Raw genomic sequence first — 22323 nt, 5'->3', positions numbered from 1 at the left:
TTTTCAAATCATGGAATCATCTAGGCTAGAAGGGCCCTTTAAGATCACCAAGTCCAACCATCAACCTAACACCACCACTAACCCATGTCCCAGATGTGAACTAGGCTGGGGAAGGAAGCTGGGAAAATGCTCTTGAGCCTTATTTTTAGCAGAGGGAAAAAAAAAAAAAAAGAGAAAAAAAAGACAGAGGTTTACCCCCAGAAAGAAAGCACTGAAGCAGAAACAGAACCCTATTCCTAAATCTCCTTGTGAGTTTTTACCACTAGATGGTGCTTTCAAAAAGAATCAATCAAACAAAAGTCACAATACCAGCAAGGAAAGAAAAAAAGTGCAACAAATCAAACTAAAAGCATACGCCGTACACCGTTAAACCACCAATCCTAAATTTCTGCTGTGGCCACATTGTGGCTCTGTGACAGAGAAAGGAAGCCTTAACACATACTGTCATCACAACAGGGCTGTGACCAACAACAACGTATTAATAAATATTCCTAGCTCTTAATTGCTTCCAACAAACAATACTGGGGCATGGAGAGAAGAAAATAAAGTAGTGCAGCCTCTGGGCAAGCAGATGTCATTTTGCGACCATAGATGTATTACACTCAAAGTGACCTAAAGCCATCTCAGTTACCACCTGTCATATTCTCCTGGAGTATAACACCGGATCACTGGGCTCAGTGGTCTGGGAAAAGAGGAAAAAAGCCTCGGTATTTGTCCTTGTGAACAGACACAAATTGAGAGCGCTTCGCTGGTTGTTTCCATCATTGAGAACCTCATCAAACAAACAACATGAAAAGTTTGGCCATTACCTTTTGTTTAATGTTGCATTTTGTTTTAAGAGACATCTAACATTGCTGTACAGATGTACAACTCGTCTAGCTGGAAGCTCCAAGTCATATTGTTTTGCCTTGCGCTTTAATCAGGTAATGAATAGAACACGGCACAGGAGAAATATATACATTTTAGTTTCAGCCTTTGCACTGTCTTATTGTTTGTTTAAGCCTGTCCAACTGAGACTCCTTGCACTATACGCCCCTGGTTGCATTCCATTTGAAACAAAGGCATATTTCAGGGAAGTACCTCTCACAAAGAGGTATTGATGAACCAGAAATCAGAGTCTGGACAAATGACCATTTTTCTATAAACACAGCTCTATTGTTTCAGCTTTTCTTCTCCCAGAGAATAAATATTTCATTATTCAAAGCGGCGGCTGAAAAGCAAATGACTCCTTCCCCTTCTACCAATAATCTTCCCCCATGGCTCTAGAGAAATGCAACTGAATGGTTTCCACGATTCCTCTCTTGCAATATTTGTATTATTTTTTTTGTAGTCTTATCTTGTCCACAAATAAATTACTGTGGAGTTAAAAAAAAAAAAAAAGAAAGTAGTTTCCTACCCCTCTGTGACTTAGATCCGTGAAAGCCTGAGCCTGTTAAGATGTATACAGTGATTTCTGTGACCATTTGCCCACCACGCAGTAGTTACAGTTTGCTCTTTGCATTTGCATCATCTATACTTAACTTCTGGTCATGCCCTGCTACTACCAATGCCTTCATTTTCACTAATCCTGGGTCATCTTTTTTGATTTTTATTCCATCCCTCAAACTGCCTCCTCTGTAATGAGTCCCATCAGGAGTGCCTTCTCCGCGTTCACAGATATGAAATAAATCAAAGGGAGGAACCACTTCTGTCTTCCCTCCAACCTTTGCAGATTTCAAGATCTGATCCGAGTCAAGAACATGGGATTTAAATTCAGTCTCCAAACACCGTCCTCCCGGGAATCACTGGTTTTGTTCCACATAAACCCCTCTGCACCCAGATTTGCAAAATAAGGGCAACATTAAGCATCAGACCGCTCTTCTGCGGGAGGAGGATTCATGAAGGCTTTCAAATATTCAAATCCAGACATGAAACATTTCTGTAATGGATTTTGGTACACTTCCCTATTCACAGCACACAAAACCAAAAACCTCCGTTGAAAATCATGCATGGGAAAAAAAAACAACCCTCTCATCACAGAGAAAGGAAAAATCACATTAACAGCAAACCGATCAAGCTTTGCTATGCCTTACTGATAAAAAAAACCAACCTTCCAAAACAGCCAGTAGAACTACAGCGTAGAAGGAGAGATTATTCATTAAATGACAGATTTTCTTCCTTAAACATACACTTTTGATTGGCCGGTGTTCAGTCATTCCTACTAAATTAATAGGATAATGGGACAAATGAAAGCGTAACTGGTCACTGCTCCAAACATCTTGATCCTCTTGCACATATTTAACACAGTCCTGGAATGAAACGAAGAAGATTCAATTTCCTTTCCCTTAGCAAAACATTCAATATATAATTCAAGGTTCCCAAGAGGGCTTTAATATAAACCTACACAGTGAGAGACACTTAATAGCTTCACTTAAATCACTGAAGGTTCAGTAAAGGACAAGGCCCTGCAGAAAAAGAGCATTCATATGAGGAGGAAAAAATAGGGAGCGTATCCCTATATGACAGCATCAACGCAGGACTGCAGAGGAGCGAGAAGATTTCTGCACTGAGAAACGGCGCGTCTGCTCTTCCCTCAATCGCAAGTTAGGGCCGACACGTCTCTGTCAGCAATTAGCTATCCACGCTACTATTCCTGCCCAATTTTGATTTCCCTGGTAGCTCATAAGCCCAGATGGGGTTACATGATAATCAGCTGTTTCTAAGCCGAGATGTCAGTGTTGGATAGAAAATAAAATCTTCTCTCATTCCTCATTTCGTTTGAGGCAAAGCAAAACAGAGCTCAGATTTCCTAGTTCTAGATCTGAAAGGACTGCAGATTTAAAAATCTAAGCCTTCACTGCATTCGGATGAATACATCTAGTTCACCGTATTCTCTAAGTAAGGAACAGAAACCGTACGCTTGTGACTCGTTTAGAAGGAAAAATAAGATATAAATTGCATCGTCCTAGCAAGTTTACCAAAAAGAAAACCAAGGTAACTTAGACACAGCATCTGGCTGGGATTCTTGATTATGTGATTACAACAATGTTTAACCGTAAAGTTATAGGAAAGCAAACACAGTTTCAAGAAATCCTGAAGCATGAATTGGTGCAGGAGGTGTAGATTCATGCTTAGTAAAAGCGGTTACTGAAATTCTCCATAGATCATAGGTAGAAGCAGGATACAAGCTAAATAGTTCCATATCGGGACAGCTACGTTTGAGAACGTATTAAGGGAAAGACAACGCAAAGAGAATAAACCGAGAGGATTAATACAAGAAAAGTTTCCCCTCCAGGAGGAGAAAGGAAGAAAAGATACCAGGAAAATAAAAGCAGACAAAATGCTTATTTGAAAAGGAGCGGTAACACATTTCAATAATGCAAAACACTAGTTATTTTCTGCAATGGTTTAAAACAAGTCTTCTAGATCTAGTCTGTATAGAATATCAGCCTCAGCGATATATACATTCTACTTGTTTAAAAATAATTCCCTTGTTCTGTTTAACACTCTTATTTTAATACAGCCTTCAGCCTAATTCATGCTGTTCAGAATTACCTCAAAACTGTTAAATGCATGAAATAAGTTCAAAGGTTAGCACATAGGATATTCATAAAAAAACATGGACAAATATACACGTTACTATTTGAGACCTTTGGCCTGAAAGAAAAATAGCACATATGCCAATAGTGGGGGGGGGAGCAGAATCTCAACAGATTTCCAGTATCTATAGAGATGTTAGGTATATAATTAAAAAAAAATAATAAAATCAATTCTCTTTATAGCTTGTCAGAGTTCTACTTAGCTAAGACTACTCTCTAGTTTTGAGAGAAAAGGAAATGGATTCTTGATCATCTTAGAAGTTTCTTTGATTCTTTAGTGTGCCTCCTCGGTATAAGGGAAGGCAGCTCCACTGAAAACGGTATTAATGAGAGCAGTTTGGAGAGAAAAGGACTTTCAATTTGCTCTCTGTTCCAAAGCAGATCCCCTGCCCTAAATGAATCATTCTATACGTTCAGGCCTCCAAGCTTTCTGGTTGCTTTAAACCCAGGGACAGCATAAAAATAGGTGGAAGAAGAACAGGGAAAAACCTAAAATTTTAGGAAAGGGCGCCAGATACATTCTTAAAAACAGGTAAAGCAGTACAGAATTAATATCTGAACAATTACACGCTGTATTTGTACCAAGTGGTAAAGCCACTTGTACAAAAGGGGCAACATAAAAAAAAATAAAAATCACACAGCAGGTATTTCAAAAGGGGTAGTTACAAAACCCAAGAGACAGCATTAGTTGTGAATGGCTGTGGTCTCTAAAAAAAGATTTTGATAACGTAATTGCGGAATATGGATGCATTTCCTAGATGTGAGTGAAAGAAATAACACCCACTATGATGCCTGGAGCATGCAGATGCGACGAAGAAAGAGGGACTGATATTTGGTGCGAGATGAAAAAAGGGTCCCGCAGCACTGAGAGGAGAGCTTGACAGAACACTTTTATTACCAGGGCTGCTTAAAAGCAAGGAAGATGGCAAATAGTTCGTTAGATGTACAGCAATGCACAAAGATGAAATAGGGACAAGGAAATTCCGTGAAGATGCCTATTACTGTAGAAACTGAAGAATAAAAAAGGAATAACTCTCTGGGAAAGACTACTTCTCAAGACAAAACACAGAAACGTTCTCTGATTTTTAAAATGGTGGATGGTGGCGATTTCAGTATGCCATTCTAAGAGTATATCATAACGTTTGCAGAATGAAACACACAGATATAGAAGTGAGGAATCTGTTTGGAATATCTGACATGAGGATGTGGTGGTGGCTACTCAAACATTGGGAAACAACTTCTTGGTATGCGGTAGGTACATGGAGTGACTTTGGCAGGCTTCTCATCACACCCAATGCAAGACTTGTTACAAGATTAACAGGCATTGCCAGCAAAGGGCCACAGCTATCGCAAGAAATTCAATACTAGAAGTACTGACTTACCAAAGTGCTCCGGAGTTGTTGAGATATGCTCACGGCACTGGAAACACCATATTCTCTCCATGCTCTGTGGACTTGCATCAGTGGCCACACTTTATTACTTTAGCAGGTTTGATTAATCATGCCGTTGGATTATTTTGTTTCATATCAGTTGCTGGAAATCACTGTCCCCTACCTCTCCCAGCTTTGTATGTAAATAAGACAGTGTATTTATATTAAATAATCACCTGGCACTGGAGCTTGAACTCAGGATCTTTGCTCTGTAACCCTCACAAGCATCCTGATAAGGCAGCTGAAGAGTCCTGTTCTTTTTTTCTTTTCCTCTCAGGTGTAAGTCTCTAATCAGCAATAAAGGATTGAAAGGGACCACCTGGGTTGAGACTATTATCCTGCTATTGCAGGAAACTCAGTCTTCCATAGACTTACCAACCTCATCTTAAAAACAACGTACCTTTACAACAAATGGAAGAGGCACAAAAGGTTACAGTTATTATTAGTTTACCAAGTAGAGCGTATAAGCATGCATCTAGAGCACAGTCCGAGGAGACAGAAGCCATGCGTTCAGACACTGAACGAAGGAAGGACATGAATTCTTTTCTACAGACTCTAACACTGTTTAGCCAACTTTTTCAGACTACTGCCTAGGGTTGTCTTTGACTACGAAGACAGAACCACGCTGAGCCCAATACGGCCTGTTCATCTTATCTTACCTCTGACAACAGGAAAGAAAAAAGAAGGAAAAAAAAGAAAACTACCCACCTGCATGAGGCAGAGAGAAAATGCAGAACTCCATTTAAAGGAGATTAATAACTATTTGTTTTGTCAAGGTTTTGCCACTCGGCAATTAAAGCTATGAATACTCTCTTAACAACCATTTGTAAAACAGAAAACCGAACACACACACACCATACCACACCCCTGCCAATTATGCCAGTATTGAATAACCAGTGAGGTCTCAGTTCAATTAACTACTTCCTTGAGTCTCTATTGAGGTTCTGCATGTTAACTCTATTCATTACTCCTGCCTTTCAGGTGAGGTAAGGAGAACAAACAAGATGCACAGAGCTTTTTGGGTTTGGTGTTTTTTTTAGTAGGTGTGGTACAGACTGGGCTCTTATTAGTGAGAAATGTTGCAAGAACCAAATATAATAAAACACCGCTGCAGTAATACATTTGTTTGTTTTGCTGCCCCTTTTTTTTTTTTTAAATTCTTTCAAACAGCAACATGTTTTAGTAGGGTATCCAAGCACTATTAATTCTCTTATTTATGGTCAAACACTACTAACCTTTTCTGCTTATACAGGAAAATTACATAAGCCACAGTTTACTAGCACGTGTGATTTAAGTTACAACTGTATGTGCAAGCCTAATCAGTACTTCCTAAAGTCTCCTATCAAGGAAAGGCAAAACCAAAGTGCATTCAGGCATCTTGCTGGATTGATTTACTTTCTCTGCAGGGAGCTTTTGAACTCTGTACTTGTAACAATACGTAGATAATACAGACTAGAAGAACATTAGTTCATTCTGAAAAGCAACTTGCATTGGTTAGTTATAAAAACCTCCAAGCTTTGCCAAGTATTTAAGAGATCTTTCTTTTTTTTTTTCCTTCTAAAAGGAGACTTCATTGTAGCAGCATTTTGTAATTGCTGCTGCATGTCTAAAAAACTAACCAGGTTAAGCAAACCCCATCAGGTAACAGACTTTTAATACCTTTCGATACTTTAAAATGACAAGACTCATCACCAGTGTCTGTTATGTGTTGCCTTCCTCAAATTTAAAGGGAAAACTTTAGACCTTATATTCTTTTAAGAGAGATAAAGATGGCATTACTTGCACACAGTTTAGAAACGTGCAAAATAACCAGTTACATTTGTAAATAATAAAACATTTTTAAGTACAACTAAAAATACAGTCTTTTAAGCAGGTTAAATCCACAGGGATGGTTTGTGAGTTTATACCAATCAGCTTGGTCAGAGATGTAACAATCACCCAGCATTTGAACCTTCATCTGAATGATACCAATGGCTTTTCAATTTTCAGCTCCAATTTCAACTCCCAAAGAATTAAAGAAAACATCATAACTAAAAAAATAAGTTTATAGATAGAAATAATAATAAATAAAACCTTGTGCGTGATTTTTCATGTGTAGATTTTTTGTATACTGAGTGACTTTTCTTCTGAAATTGAATTTAAAACAAACAATTTTGTCAAAATGCAAACAACAAACATCCATCTTGCTATTTCTACGTTTCTTTTTAAAAGCACGATGAGGAAGCAGCTAGTATATAAATCAAGAAGCAACTTAAGTGTGCAATATCAGAAGAACAATATTAGAACATGAGAATAATACAGAGTTGCACAGGTTTTGAAGTCACTTCAGCGAACCATAGCTAAGTGTAGAAGAAACAAATGAACAAAAACTCACCAGAATAGGCAACATAAAAGCAACCCTACTCAACAAACACCCCATCTAGCACTTCTTGCCTGCTTATTGCATTTCAAACTAATATCTATACTACCTTAAGAGTTTAAAATGCTCAGACATAAACACAGCCTGATTTCCATAGCAGATCTTATAAAGACACACTCACCTCTATTTAGTAACAGAAGAAAAACAAAAAGATTCTTTAAGTTTTCCAACTACAACCCCACATACAGAACTCTGTTGAAATCAACACAGAACTAACAAAAGAGAACTCGATTCGTGAATTCACGTGCTCTCTAGTTGAGAGTTCTCAACGCAAGAAATACCACATGGGTGAACAAAGTCTCTCTAGGCCCCTATTCGGATTCTGAGAGTGGGAAAAGAAAATACCCTTTGGAAAGAGAGAAAGCAACCACTTTCTATAATAAATTCCCCCATTACTCACCTAGGATGCTCGCTTGTTGCATTTGGATGCTTAGAGGGTAAAACCTTACCTTTAAGGATTGTTTATAGAGTTGCTGCCTGTGAAGTTGCTTATTCCCCTTCTTGAACCTGCTGAAACAGCCTGCCTCCCTAACTTCCTGCAGTAATAAACGAAATCAAGGTCAGCTGCGTTTCCAGAAGAGCTTTCTTTAAGCTGTTTTGATACTCACTGCAGTTAGAATCACCTGGTTCTTGGATTACACGACCTAGTGAATAACAGCTGTGTAGCTATCATCTCTGTCTCCTTCAGGGTTTTGCAAATCTTGACCGTATCCTCCCCCAGCTTTTCCCTTTACGCATAGAAGAGTTCCCACTTCTTTTGTCTCTAAGGCTCAATCCCCTTAAACACTTTTAAGCGCTCTTCCCTGTACCTTCTCTAACCACAGTATGTCCTTTATAACAAGGCACAGTGCTGCAGCATTGATGGTTTTAATAGTTTTCTACATGAAAGTGTTCTGAGCCTGTGGTCAACAAACACCCAGGATAAAAACCTCCTCGGAAAGTTACTGTACTGCCAGACAACGAATAATAAGAGAGGAAATCTCACTTAAGTTTGTTTATAAATGAATCCTTCTTCCTTTGTTAAAAGTTTCTGCTCAAGGAAACGGAATATTATGTTTTGTAAGCACACAGACTGCACTGAGGGAACAACTGCAGGTGCATCACAGGTTTCTCCTCTAAGCGAAAATCTAATTGAGATGCCCTGTGTTCTGCTGCCACGCAGATACACATCAGTTAACTATAAATGACCATTTCACACTTACAAGATCCACAAAACACAGCCTGATCACGGAGTAGTTATTTTCTGTTGGGAACCACCATTCATAGCTGTAATACGCAGTTACGGGAGTCACCTACGTAGGTAGAATAAACACCACTTTTATATTAGTGTCAATTACGTGAGATAATAAGGCCAACAGTTGCCTCCAGCAAAGGCAGACTGTTCTGTACACCTTCATGGTGTTTACGGGGATCTGTGAACAAGGTCACAAGAAGTAGCAAGCAGATCTGGAAGAGGTGGTTGTCTGGTAACACTGCAGTTAAATGAGGTAATATACATTTCAGATGATTAGTTCCATCTGGAAAACCGGTAAGGCAATAGAACTAAAAAACCTTATTTAAATAAATTAGTTTGCCTGCTTATGATCTCATACCAATTAACAAGCAAAATTAGCTAACGCTATCTCAGATGAGTTACGAGGAAGGTTATGCTTCTACTTCGTTAGGTAGACACTTGAAGTATGTGCATGTATTGTCAAAGCAATCAAGGCACTAGGAAAAAAACACTTAAAGAACTGTATGTGAACCATCGTGATCCAGAAATCTGGAGAAATTACTCTCTCTTTTGCCAACAAACCAGTGCAAATCAGGAGAAACGCACAAGGGACATAATCTTCAATTTGATTTACATACATTGTCCAATCAACCAGATTCGAAGGAACCCAAATCTGGAATCAATAGTGTGATATTTCTATATTTTTATGAGTACGGTAAAAACTCCAGTGGGCAGAAAACGCAACAGGAAGGAGTGCTCTGTAGCTGCTGCACTCTCGCCTTCATCCAACAGAATCCAGTTCTAAATCCCTCAGAGAAACAAGATGCGTTTCTTGTTCCTAAGTTAGTAAAAATAACTTTGATGACATCGGTGTCCAACTTGAAAGCAAATGAAATAAATTTCTCTCTTGAAAAATAATATTAAGGTGTCCTTTGGACACCTTGGTTATTCAAAACCACTTCTGATGTGTTTATTAGCCCTGTAAAACTTTCATGAAAATTAAAAATGCTTCATATTTGTAGCATTTTGTGACTTTTTATTATTTTATTTGAATCAGATTTCCTTATCACAATTTAGAATTCCAAGATTCCAAAATTTTTGCAACACAGAATTTCTGTGTTACGTTCTGGAATTTACTGGAGAACAAAAGTTCCATGTTTCAGTATTGGGCTGTATACCTTATATAACTTAGATTTATAATAATAGCTCAGTTAATCATTATTACCTTATATTTACTGTCTCCACAGCTGGGTTGCTCTAAGTACGCAGCAAGTAAAAACTACAACAATCAGTTAAACACAAACCCCAACTACTTTGTATTATGCACTTTTTTTTTATTCTGAAAACAACCTACAGTTCACTTGCATCTCTTTAATGATAAAAGAAATATATGAACATCACTATATTGCTTATCAAAATAACAAGCCAGGCAATAAAAGACTGGAGCTGTCATGTACAAGACATGGATATTCCAGAGTAAAATACTACTTTATCTGCCAAGACCCCATAAATTGAGTCTCTGGGAGTGCCCAGTATTTCCAAGAGATATTAAAATGTGACAAGACAAAACTTGGTATTACATATTAATAATTGCATTACACAAGTTAAAAATTCTGACTTCGATTACTTTGCAAAATTATTGTGATATGGAACTTTAGGTTTTACCCCAAACTGCACTGTATCTCCATGCTTAAAACCTACAGTGAAGGCAAGACAAGCAACAGTTAGTACATCTGGAGTCTTCTATACCAGGAAACCATTGAAAAGAAATGGTCAGTCACTATTTGAAGTTGCTTTTCCTGGACTAGTCAAAAAAAAAAAAAAAATCATTACAGGACTAGCTGCCTAGAAAACAGTAAACTGAGATTATACTAACTGAGTGTCCTAGTTTGAAGATACTCTTCCAATCCAAAAGTCAGTCTCTCTGAGAGCAGGTAATGTTGTAACATTAGGTACCGCATTAGGTGCTTCCCTCCAATGAAAAAACATCGTCTTTGAAAGAAATACAAAAATTGTTAAATACAAAATTATATATGTATCTGGAGTTTGAAATAAAAACAATTTTGCAATAGCATGTAACCGTAACAGGCAAAGACAGGTCAATACCACGTACTTGGAGTTGAAATATTTGCACCAAAGAAAGATCCCTGCATCGCATTACAATAAATGAAGAAATCACTTAACTCTGAACACTTCAATAAAGTCTTTTATCTGACCTATGCCCATCTGCTGAAGATAGGAAACTGGGAAGGCAGAACATTGATAAAATCAAGCAACTCTGACTTGCTGACAGGAAAGGTAGAAGGTGTGGGGATGAATAAAAAAGCTCATAAAAGTAATATTCTCTCCTGAGTTACTATTAAATAGCATACAGTAATGAAATTCAAAACACTACCATTGCTGTGAGACATTTTCATTATAATGTTCCATGAAGAGACTGTTAAATCAATTTTTTACCAAGGTCTGATAGGCAATTTTAATAAAATTCCCCAGGTAAGCGCAACAATTGCTACTTTTCAGTATTGCTACTCCCACAGCAAAAACATCTTTATTAAAGCTACTACGCAAGAAACAAAAAAGTTACTCATAAACATTGAGGAGATACCAACGTATCTCGGGGAAGTCTGAACAAAATTTACAGCTTGTTCCAATCTAGCTTTAAGCCCACTCTTAACCTAAGAATGGTTCTGCTCTATTTGGATTTTACTAAACCGGTTACCACTGGAATAAGTAAGTAGGTTAGATATGCAGAGGAGATGAATTTATTCAACTATTAGCTATTGTCTTCAGCTGGCATTACGGTTTGAAATTTATTTTCCCTGGAAGTAACTAAAACTTTCAACACAGTAACACCTAATTTAACGTTAACTAGATGTCAAACGGGGCACGAGATTTGAGAAACTTTAATTGTTTTTTTTTATATGTGAGAAACTGAAGAGCTTTTAAAAGGCTCTATAATGAATATCACGAGAAGTTCTATGCCCCAAATAAATTGGATTAATTTGAATGAAAGTAAAGTTTCATTTTCTTTTGCAAGCCATCTTTACTTGAATGGGGGTCCATTGAAAGCTTATGTTCAGTTTTCTTATCATGCATTTCACTAACTTATCATTCAAATTTCATTAACTTTCTTGTTTTGTCTGACGAAACTTAAACCTTCACGTTTATTAAAGGAGTAACTTAATCTGTCGAATCAGAAAGACTATATGAAACTTCTTTTCCTTTAAATTTCATTACAAAAAATTCGATGAAAGAAGCATTTACCTTGGTGGCTCCATAAAACACTTTTGTAACTTAACACAAACTTGTAACGTAAAGCAAGCAGCGGAAAAGTTTGGATTTTTAAAAGCGTGTGGCAGGCAGGGAGCAAATCTTGTTCTTTCAAAGATTGTTGTTGTCTGTCAGCTGTGAAATAACAATTTTGTTATATAATAAGTGAATTAAAAAAAAAAAAAGTGAATTTAAAAACCCCACACCCCCAAACCACACACACATAAAACCAATTGGAGAATTACCGTTAGTATTTAAGCTTTGTCAGGTGAGGGCTTGGAAGGCTGCTAGTAGGTCTTTCCCAGGAGGATGGAGGGTTAAATCTCTTTTAGCTAGCCTTCCCTGCATAGGAATGAAAGTCTTGAGGAGCTGAGTGCCCTTTCCTGCAGAAGGAGAAGATAAAGGACTGTATGTTACTCAACTACTCGGGAGCAATGTTGTGATTTGGGTTGGTCTGGCTGCTAAAATGAATGACAGATGCTTTACTGACTGAGGTGGCTGAGCAAATTTGGCGCCCAACATAGGGCAACTGCACTTAACTGTAATGAAGGGGAGAAAAGGCTTCAGAGTTTTTGCGTATTTTGGTTTTTAACCAAAGCTAAGTGGCAATGAAGAAGGAGCATGGATGTTGGGGCACGGCTCCACCAAAATGCTCCTCATAGCTGACCATGAGCCTGCCAAGGTAGCCAATGGTCACCCGGGGCGCGTTAAAAAGAGCGTGGCCAGCAGGTTGAGGGAGGTCACCCTTCCCCTCTACTCTGATGAGGCCACATCTGGAGTACTGTGTCCAGTTCTGGGCTCCCCAGCTCAAGAAAGAGAAGGAACTACTGCAGACAGTCCAGGGGAGAGGTATGAAGATGATCAAGGGATAGAGCACCTCTTTCAGAAGGTAAAGCTGAGAGGCCTGGGGCTGTTCAGCCTGGAGAAGACTGAGAGGGGGGTCTCATCAGTGCTGATCAATATTTAAAAGGTGGGTGTCAAAAGGATGGGGCCAGACTCTTTTCAGTGGTGTCCAGTGATGGGACAAGGGGCACAAACAGGAACACGGGAAATTCTGCCTTGAACGGGAGGAAAACCTTCTTAACTTTGAGGGTGGTGGAGCACTGGAAGAGGCTGCCCAGAGAGGCTGCGGGGCCTCCTTCTCTGGAGGCGTTCAAAACCCGCTGGGATGCGTTCCTGCCTAACCTGCTTGAGGTGACCCTGCTTTGGCAGGTGCTCGGGCGAGATGGTCTCCAGAGGTCCCTGCCATTTTGTGATTCCCTTGGGACGGGCCGAGGCGCAGATCCCCGCGGGGGTGCCGGCCTTGTGCCTCGTCCATCCCCGTTCGCTTCGAGCCCGCGGAGGGCAGCGTGCCCGCCCGACCGTGAGGGGCCCGGGGCCCGGCTGAGGGAGCGCCCCGGCCGTCCCCCCTCCTCCGCCGGGCCGGTGCCTCCTGCCGCCGCTCCCGGATTGATTGGCGGAGGGCGGCCCCGGTCCCACCCGCCAGAGGCGGGCACAGGGGACCTGCCCCGCCGTGGAGCTGCCCGGGGAACCGGGGCAGTGCATGGGGCGGGAGGGCGCCCGGCCACCCGGACGGCAGATTGTCCTCGCCGGCCAAGAGCGGGGAGGGGGGGAAAAGGGGTGAGGGCGGCCTTTCCCCGTTTAGCCCAAGGACCCGGGGGGGGGTTCGAGGGCAGCGGCGGTGTATGCGCCCGGCGGCAGCGCGGCGGAGCGGAGCGGGGGCAGCGGGAAGTGATGAGAAGTTGAGGGAGGGACGGAGCGAGGGTGCCCTCTCCTCTCTTCTCCTCGGCCGCCGCCGCAGGTGCAGCAGAGCCTGGGCGGAGGGGACAGGCGGGGCCCGGCGCCGCAGCGGAGGGGCTCCGGCGGGAGCAGGGCCTCAAAGCCGGGGCCGGACACGGAGCCGCGCGAAACCCGGCTCGACTGAAAGGAAGAAGAGCGGCGAGGAGCGGCTCGACCCGGTCTTCGGCTCGTTACCACAGGCAGCGACCGCGGAGAAACGGCCCTGAAGGGAGAGCGGTGAGGGAGCTCGGGGGGCAGCGAGGGTCGGAGGGTCTCTGAGGCGGCGGGTCCCTGCCCGGGCGAGGAGGAGAAGAAGGAAGGTTCTCCTTTGACCTTGCTGCTTTCCCCCCTCCGCTCAGTTTATCTCCCCGCACGCTCGGTTTCCTTCCTCCTCCCTCCCCTAACGCAAGGGGAAGCCCGGGGCTCCTTGCATCACCCCGCGGCGGAGGGTCGGGGAAGGCGAGGGTGCGGTGGGGCGGGAGAGCCATGGCGGGGTTGGTATGCGAGGGGGGAGAGAGCCGTGGGCTGACTAGAAAGAAGCCGCAGGGGAGGCCGTGGCGATGCGGTGTCCCCTGAGCGAGGGGACGGCGTGACCTGGGAGCGTGTGGCGGGAAGCGCCGCGTCCTTGCGGGGGTGCTGAGGGGCGAAAAAAGGACACCTCTTCCCTCACCCTTCCCCTGAGGTGAGCTCGGGGGAGAGGAGGGGTTGCGGGGCGGCGAGAAGCGCGACCCGGCCGGGCACGGCACCTGTGTGGGGAGGGAAGGAGGGGAGGGAGCCGGGCAGTCTCTCTCTCTCTTGGCCGGCCGCCTGAGGTGCCGCAGCGGGGAGTCGGCGCTGGAGGCCCGGCAGGTGCCCGCCCTTGCGCCTTGAGGAAGTTGGGCGGCCGTGTGAGGTGAACGGAGGAGGAGGAGGGAGGGAGGAAGGGGGGCCGCAGCGCTGAGGTGAACTCACTCTCTTCCTCAGCGCTGAGGAGGAGAAGTTCGGGGGATGTAGCAAGCCCTGCCGGGAGGGGGGTGCTGGGGCGGCGGAGGACGTGGGGGGGCAACCGGTTTTGGGTTAATTCAGTCTTGTGTTGCGCTTTGCATGCGCTAATCCGAGGGGTCTCTCGGCCGTCGGTATCGCCGTGAGGGGCTGTCACCCGCAGCCGTCCCAAAGTCGGGCAGCCGCTTGCTTGTGGGTGCCTAGTAAACGGTTTATTTATTTTTTTATTTTTTTTTAATTAACGCGGCTGCGAACTTGAAGCCGCAAGGTGAGGGAGCTCTCTCTGAGTGTTTGCCCTGTTCGCGAATGCGAACTGCGAGTTTTGAGCCAAGCCGCCTTGCCTGTGGAGGGAGAACGTTGCATAATTGCTGCCATTGCCTCCCCGTATGGGTTTAAAAAGGAGGAAAGCGGTGAAGCGTAGACTTCTGAGGGAGAATGTCAATAAAGTTGCGTTATTTAAACATATTAAATGGTATCTTGTCTTTTACGACTTGTTTACATGCTCGTTTTAGGACTGACTGTGGAACAATAGGAAATCATTAAGAAATAGGCAGCCCGTTTTGCGTGCTCATCAGAGTTGCCTGGGGAGGAACAGCAGCGAGGAACTTTTAATAGCAGAGATCCTTGAAGGTCTTCCCCCCCCCAACCCAAACACCTTGAAAGTAGTGTTTTTGTTTTTCATGTTATGACTAGGTGACTTAGTTTTCAGAATAATTCACCTGTTATTACTTGCTTCTTAGACACGTATTCTAAAAATTGTCTCGGTTAGACTTCCTATCTGAAGCTGCCTGCCTGGTTTTCCAAGCAACTGTCACACAAGGTCACTCGTATATTTTAGCTGAGCTTGTTTTATAGCACCAGCACACCATAGTATGCAAGTAACCTTTACTTCACACTTCCTTGTTTTTGTTCTTTTGTTTTGGTCATTGATCCAGGCTGAGTGCTGGATACTGCAGTGGCTGTTGTTTGTTTGTTTGGTTTTTTTTTTTTCAAAACTACTGACTAGTTTGTGCTAGAGTCTTATATTCTTTTGGACGGCTTTCATGCTATTGTGAAAATTTGTCGAAATACAAGGAAATGAGTACTTGGCCTGAAGTGCTTGCATTTTATTTTTGTCTTTTGCACAACATTTGCCACCAAAAGAAGCTTGTTGCAGGAAGCAAGAAAATAGAATTATTTACTTTTTGTCATATGTCTATTAAGTATATAGACTCTAAGGTGAGAATTGTGTTACAGTATTTTGTAAGTGCCCCTTACGTTTTATATTCTTAGAGTGCTGTAAGCAGAGGAGTTGTTCTGAAGCAGGATTTGGATGGAGAAACCTGAAGGACTAACCAGGGCTTGAGGAGAGGGCATCTGAGACAATCCCCACATCCTCATTCTGCACAGGGTGGTGTCACCTGAGCTCTGGAAGGGTCCTCACCTTGCCTGTGCAAATGGAGTGGAGGGCAGCTGATTCACTAACGAAGTGGTAACGAAGCAGTGGAGTGGTTTTGTGTACTGGTGGCAGCTTTAACTTAGTGAATGGCTACTAGCTGTTGTAGTTTGTTGACAGTCACTGCAGCTGTGGCCTGGGTTTAGGCTGTGATTAAAGCAGGACTGGGTCATAACTCCAGATTAGTAGCCTATGATTAATTTAGCCGTTTTAGTTATTGTTCAGAGGAATTGAAGGTACTCAGAACTACCATGGTTAATTGAATCCTAATGCCATATTTATCATATCTAAAACACTTCAGAGGTGCTATCCAAATTAACCCTTTGGAATGATAACTATGTTAAGTCAGTTCACTTGAAGGAAGCGTATTGGGTTGAATGAAGGCCAGGGCTGCTGTGGATCGTGACAGCATGGTCCAATTGGTTTGTAAATAAAAAGTGAGAGAACCTGCCATAATTCTCTGCTGTATATAACTTGCTGCAGATTGACTTGGTTGATTTCTAGTGATGTGCTTTATTTACAGGAATGGGAAAAAAAATCAAATTCATCAGTCTTCCCTATGTGGTAGGTGTGTTACTACACATGCAGACATGGTGTGGGAAGGTACTGTGGTAAGCCTCACAGTCCTTAAAACAATGCCACTGAGCGTAGCTTTGTGTATGGCCTTTTCTGTACCTGTTGAGGCTTGTACAGAGGATGTGTTTTGCTGCAACACTCCTCCTACCACTCAAAAATGTTCTGCAATTAATTATACTAATAACTGTAACAACAATGCCTATACTGACTCGACTATTTTCTAATTGACCTTCCTGACCGTGAACTACATTATTTCTGACTTTAACTGCTGAGTATTTTATTACCCACACCTACTTTCCTTTGTGTTTCCCACTTTGGGTTCTTTCAAGCGCTTCTTCCCACATCACTGTTTTAGTCAGCTTGCTTCCTTTAGAATAGTACCAAGAATTCATCTCGGTTTACTCCATCTTGAGTGAGTCCCTTGTCAGTTCCTTACTAGAAAAATCATGCTACACTATTGAAAGCTATTGAGGTGTTTGTTGTAAGATCATATTCAAGAGATGCTTACTAAATGAAATACCTTTTCTGTCTGGATCCTAACTCTTAACAGAAATGCTTGTATTTCTGTTTCAGTATTATAGAGTAATATTTAGAGGAGAATAGGATTGGTGTGAGAAATGCTGCTACATTAGAAGCAATTGAAATAATTCACCTTCTTTTGTTGGGATTTTTCAAAAAATTTTCAGCATGGATTTATTATTTTTTGTTGTTTTAGAAAGTATCATTGAGCTGAAAACTGATGTTCTGCTATAGCTCAAAGTGTTTGTGAATAGGCATTGTAGAGCGCTCTTCCTGTTTTCCAGGAAGTAAAATACACTAGAACCATTTAATATAATTCTCTGTCCTGAAATGTGTTGCGGTTTTCCCATTTTTTTTCCCCCCAGGACAACTGTGCTTGGAGTAAATTTCCAAGACCTGTGATGTAAGGTTTCTTGAACCCTTTGACAAAATACTTGCAGCGTCTTACGACGCTTGAGATGTATATACCCTAAATGCTCAGTGTGTGAGGCCCTGTTAATACTCCTTGTAAGAAAGAAGTTCTTAAATTGTCTGTAGCTTTCTAAAGAAAAACTCTTAGGAATTGATCATCATTATTTTTTATTGCAACTCCGTTAAAATATTTTTCTTCATAATGTTTAATCATCTAATAGGAGAAGAACTCTCCATGTCTCCTTTTTGCTGTTACGTGGTCACACCATGCTATACTTGAATTAGTTTTTTATTTTGCAAAGTATATGAGAGATTTTGTGCTACAGTTCTTGACTTGGAGCCAGTGTGTTGGAGGGGTGGTGAGTCCTTTCTTTTGGAAGCTTTTGAAATTTTTAGTTTTTAACATAGAATTTTGTGTGTGTTCTTAATTCCTAAATATGGGAAGAGTTAATGACATTACCTGTGTTTTTGTGGAATACCTTCATTGTTGAGCTGTTAAAACAGTACACCTAACGGACTATACCTGGGACGCTTCTTAAGTCCTTGCTAAGTCCTGAACTCTTTGGTCAGTAGATCGTTTTTTAGAGAGAGAATGGCTGCTAGCCCAGTTCAAAAAAGTGGTTTTTATATTGGAAGAAGTGATGTTAAATGGAAAAAATACCACCAAACTTTGCTTTTTTACAAACTGTAAATGTAACAGTTACGATTTAAGAGGTTTGAAAGATGATGTAGATAACTGCTAAGTTATATGGTTCAGAGATGCAAAAAAGTTTAAAACCTGATTTTTTTATGACAATTTCTATTAAGTTCGCAGTTGTTATGCATGTAATCTTATTCGTATAGGGGAACAAGGATAGCTTTCTTAGCTCTATGCTGTTCTTTCCTCCTATGAATGGATGGTTCAGCTTCATGAGAAAAGTAACTTAAGACTATTTTCCCTTCCTACTCAGTAACTGAAGGGAGAGTTAATGGGAAATCTTGTCAGACTCATATTCTGAACTGAGTTGGAAATGAGCCTTGATGCCCTGGTGAAACAGTGTGCTTTTTAAAAACCAAACCAAAAAATTACAAAGGTTGTCTCTCAGTGTATTTGAGGGAAGGTAGTTGTGTGAATATAAAAGGTGGAGGATCTTCTGAGTTCCGTAAATTAATCACTCTATTCCGTTAGAGAGTTGTTTTCACCCATACATCGACACCACTCTTCAAAAAGTTATTTCATACATTTGTTACGTGTGAGGATTGGGTGCATAGCTGTAGCACGGCCTTCAAAATTCTGAAATTCAAGGCCTCAGTTGTGACGATTTTGATTAAAGTGCAGTTACATATGCTGGATTTTGATTCCCCTGCCCCACCACTACTTAGAAGTTATTTGACTTAAGTTGAATAAGGCTTTGTAATTTCATGCCAAGAACACCAGTTGATAAAATGAAGGTATTTAAAAAAAAAATGTAAAAACTTTCATCAGAAGTAAGGTAATTAGCATTAAAAAAACCTATGGCCGGTACTCATGTGTTGTTACTTACTTGCCCTTAATTTTCTTTTCAGGGCATCATTGTTGTTGTCCCAATGTATTGTTTGAAACAAGAAATTCTCAAATTCAGAGAAAAGTCAGGTATTTCCTAGCTTACAGTATGAATGGGATCAAAGAAGCATACCTCTCTGAATGAAATCTGGGTTAGGAATGGGAATTTTGGCCAGAATACTGCTGTAAACGTTAGGATAATTTAAAGGGCATACAGATGCACTTTCTTTTGAAAGTTGTAGCTTTCTTCGGAGGTGAAGCAGGTGGTGTGGCCGAGGAGCCTGCCGCAGCTCTCAAACCCGGCAGCCTGGTGGGATGTGCTTCCTGCAACCTGCAGCGCCTGGAGAGGGAACCTGGTCTTCCGAATGCAGTTGTGTGTCCCTCCTCTTGACTACACCTGTGCTTGAACCAACCGAGAATGCAGATTTAGTTACTAATTTGAATCTGTTTTGTTTCATGGAAAATAATGTTCTCCTTTGGCTCACCACAGTTTGATGAAATATTTTGTGTAAGATGAAACTTAGGAACTAGACATAGAAATAGCAATGCAAATGTAGGAGATGATGTGCCAAATACATGAAGATTTCGTGCTGCTGGAAACTCTCTAATGAAATATTCTTTGAAGTGAGCATTTAATGTGGTTTCTCCCTTCTCACTTTAACAGCTGTTACTGAGAAGTGGTAGTAGTCTACATCGTATCTGTTTCAGATTAATAAGATTTAGTGCTTTTTTTTTTTTAAAAGGGGTAGTTACAGAATGTAGATGCTGTATGCACATAGCTATATGTTTATATTGTAAGTCTGCTTGGGAAGCCAGTTCTGTCAACTTATCATAATGTAAATGGGTGGTAGAAAATATTTTTTTTGATAGCATGGGTGTGCTGAGATGTTAAACTTGGACCTTGGTAGCAGTATCTTTCTCAAGAGCATTCTTAACTAGAAGGTTGCTGCAGGTGAAGACCTTGCAGGTGAGGTTTGGTGTTGGCGGTACTCTCATAAGAAATCAAGCATAAAATGCTTGTGGGGAGCTTTGTTTACATGTTTTTCTTTCTAGCAATCGAAAGTGGAAAATTTCAGGTGTTCTTGTGTAACATGACTCGATAGGTCAGTCTGGTGTTTGGGGCATCCCTGGCTTGTGGAGCCTGAAAGTCTGTAAATGTGCACTGTTGGTGTAAACTTTGTGAGGACTTGCATCAAAACTTGCCCATGGACAATTGATGACTTACCCAGATTTTTCTTTCAAAGTTGAGAATATTGTAAAATAGATCCGAGTCTGGTGTGCAGTGTGTCAAATTTAAGAGTGCAACCTAAAGCTGCCGTATTTCTTTAACCATTCCTAGTGATCAATCTTTAATTACTCTGCTTTGGGATACTTTGGTAATTGTTTTGCTTATTTATCAATTGCTTTCCAGAAGTGGAGGGGGATCTTCTCATCTCGGAGAAAGTGCAATTTCAGTGGGTAGGAGGAGGCATGTGCACATGTAGAAGCCCTCGATGGTCATCTGGATGGTTTGTTGTTGATTTGTTTTGGTTTTTCACCCAGATGATCCTTTGTGAATCATAGAGCTGTGAATCACCTTTATCTTGACCCTCTGCAAGTTTTGGATCTATGTCTCTTTTTTAATATTTGTAAATGAATGGATTATGCTTAAATCAGATTGTCTTTGAAAATCCACGGACCATATCTTTAGACCCTTTCTTTTCTGCAGTTACAATCCAGTCTGAGTCAGCTACAGATACTGGGCATTGGCAGGAAGTTTTGGTATATTTAAAAATCTTTATACAGCTACTGCAAAAAACCCTGAGTCTTTTCTTACCCCTTGCTGGAGTGTAGTCTGCACTTTTAGAAGGTTCCTGAGTTGATACCTGTCCCTTCACACTCTGGTAAGCGATGGGGTCTTGCTCTTAAAAATTAGAATCTAAGGATTAAACTACGTAGAGAGAAAAGACGTTATGTACGCTGCTTTTATCCTTATTCTAACAACTGAATTCTACTAGGAGATAATTCAAAGCAGACACTACAAAATACAAATCTGAAAGCAAATCGCAATACTTTGCTTTAAAAAAATTACCTGTAAATTTCAAAACAGAACCTAGTGATGGGTGGACTGAACAAGCTGAATGTAGTTGGGAGTGTGTGGTGTTGCTGCGTAGTGTCTTGAGCAATTTAATTATTTTAATTGAGCTGAATAAATGCAAAACATTCTTAACTCAAGTATTTTAGTATTTCCCATTGCAGAAACAAACCTGCTATAGTTTCCCTTGTGATTCTCTTTGTGTGGCTTGTTAAAATGTAGTTATTTGCTATAGGATGAAGTCAGAAAACGAACAAAGAAATTCATTCAGTGCTTCTAGGTGTCATGTGATGGCGTGACCAGGGAGAGCTTGTACCAAGCTGAGTCTAGCTGTAGTGAAAGATGAAGCATCCCCCCCAAACAATTTTTACTGGGATTTTAGTTTAACTTTAATATGTGTTTAGAACAAATGTTGTTTTAGATCTTGAGGCTTGTTCATGAGGCATAATTCATGCTTGTGTGGTGGTAGCGTGTATAACTATAGGCTGTGTTTGTTGCACCAACGAATTAAGCTTACTATAAAGTTGTGCTCTGCAGTTTCTTCCAGACCCTTCTTTGGAGAGCCTTTTTTATCAAAGGAGGATGTCACTGATGAAAGTGCTTAAAATCAGGTGGAGTCAGATTTTTTTTTTCTCTTTTTCTTTTCGATTCAGCCAGTATTTTGATGCCAGTGTGAAAGAAAAGGCTTGCTGGGAAACTCTGACCCCTCAGTGGAGGCATCTTTGTCTCCATCAGCTGCTGTGGCACTTGTGCAGGTAGAAAGTTTTCTTCTTTCTGCACTTTACTCCTGTAGCTCTTGACTGTGCAGCATGAAACATTGTGAGAAGTTGTTCTGTTACTGGGCTCTTCTGGGCAGAGCAGTCTCACGCAGCAGTTTGTGAGCCAGTAAATAACATCTTAAACCGCACTGGTGTGTCTAGGAAGTGTGGAGTAACCTGTTGACTTCTCCGTGTTAATACCCCTGCCCCTTGATGTCGCAATATTATTTCTGGTTGCTTGCTTTCTGGTGCAAAATCGCTGCAGCAGGTTGAGAAACATTGCTGTCACTTCTCAGTACTTGGAGGAAATGTCTCCAGATGTTGAGGGGACTCTGTCAGGGACTTGTATGTTCTCCTG

The 22323-nt window shown here is 41.3% G+C and overlaps 1 protein-coding gene across 3 annotated transcripts in view; it reads left to right on the top strand.

Annotated features, from left to right (window-relative positions):
* The first annotated feature begins 13485 nt into the window (after nucleotides 1–13485).
* The window catches only part of UGT8 (UDP glycosyltransferase 8), a 43004-nt gene continuing 34166 nt past the window's right edge, over nucleotides 13486–22323 (top strand). The window contains exon 1 of one of the 3 annotated variants that reach the window (XM_063336752.1): nucleotides 13486–13926. The gene's annotated coding sequence lies outside the window, so the exon portion shown is untranslated. Of the gene's footprint in view, nucleotides 13927–14247; nucleotides 14372–14480; nucleotides 14582–22323 lie in introns of those variants that run through there. The other 2 variants (XM_063336754.1, XM_063336755.1) reach the window with 2 other exon arrangements.

The sequence above is a fragment of the Chroicocephalus ridibundus genome, chromosome 5, assembly GCF_963924245.1.
Source record: "Chroicocephalus ridibundus chromosome 5, bChrRid1.1, whole genome shotgun sequence".
NCBI lineage: Eukaryota > Metazoa > Chordata > Aves > Charadriiformes > Laridae > Chroicocephalus > Chroicocephalus ridibundus.
Note: the sequence above shows the minus strand (reverse complement) of the source record. Positions and strands in the feature narration are given on the sequence as shown.